Here is a 1,230-nt window from a genome sequence, read left to right as displayed (position 1 = left end):
AGATACAAATTTAAAACCATTACATCTGAGGCAAAGACATTATTTATCCTAGTTTTAGTGTAATCTCTTGTTTAGAGAGAGAGTGAGGTACATGCCTTTTGGCAGAAGCAACTCACAGTATATTAGAATATCACATTTGCTGTTTTACTTTGTATTCCAAGATTGGTTCATTTACACCTGATAACACTATAATTAACCAAAATACAAATTGTAAGGTTGTTTTAATAGTTCTAAGGGTGAAAAAATGTAAATTATGGTTTGCCATAACCTGCTAGGGCTGTTCTCCCCTGCCTTACTGTATGATGCCTTGACTAGTGCCAATATTGTGGGTCCCTTGCTCTGTGTATACGTTGAAGGAGCACTCAGCCATAAGCTATGGTGCCCTAAGATAATATATTGCCGTAATGTGTTTGAGTATCTAGCCCCTGGCCAGATCCTCACACCAATTTTTTAGACTACAGTCATTGGGTTGAAAATCATGGGTTAACAAGTCCAGATAGAAATTAAAAGTATCAGTATAGATTGTTTTATTTTTTGAAGAGCAACAATCTTTTTAAACATTATCAGCTTCTACAAAAACAGCCTTTCATTATTCAACAAAAGCAATTTAGGGGCCACTTGAATGAAAAGATGTTCTAGTAGTTGTATTCTTGGACTTAAGTGACCTTTAACTAAATCCCACTGTTTGGCACCCTTCAATTACTCAAAAGTTACCTACAAAACAGACATTAGGTCACACAGTATGCCAATCATAAAGCTGGCTAGGTTAAATTAATTCACAAGCATCAATAATAGGTCCTTTGCTATTTCTGTATAAAATCAATGATACAACTGACTAGGTCCAGTTTACTACTGAATTATCTAATGTACTAACATTTTTACATCTGCACAAAACATGGGTTTTGTTTCCTTATTTTGAATAGGAAACAAAGCAAAATCAGTGAGTAGATAAACACTAATGGCCTCATTCTAAACCTGGCAAAAAGTATTATAATTATTTTTTATTGCTGTCATAATAGACCCTTTTAGGCACTGTCATTGATAACAACTTCTCGAAATTTTACACATTGTATGTTAAATGTAAAGTTTCAAAAGCTAGACTACTTTACTGAGTTTGAGAGCAACTGAATAACCATGTTAAACCTCTACCATAACAACTTTGTGTATCCCATACTATCATACAGTAGAATAATCTTTTGGGACAGTGCAGCATGAATTTCTAGCCACAGC

At 34.3% G+C, this 1,230-nt stretch overlaps 1 protein-coding gene across 1 annotated transcript in view; it reads right to left on the bottom strand.

The window, feature by feature from the left end:
- LOC119589062 (39S ribosomal protein L39, mitochondrial-like) overlaps positions 1 to 1,230 on the bottom strand; it is a gene marked incomplete at its 5' end in the record, with an annotated part of 12,258 nt that overhangs the window by 7,989 nt on the left and 3,039 nt on the right.

This window comes from Penaeus monodon, chromosome 25 (assembly GCF_015228065.2).
Source record: "Penaeus monodon isolate SGIC_2016 chromosome 25, NSTDA_Pmon_1, whole genome shotgun sequence".
NCBI classification, from domain to species: Eukaryota; Metazoa; Arthropoda; class Malacostraca; order Decapoda; family Penaeidae; genus Penaeus; species Penaeus monodon.
Note: the sequence above shows the minus strand (reverse complement) of the source record. Positions and strands in the feature narration are given on the sequence as shown.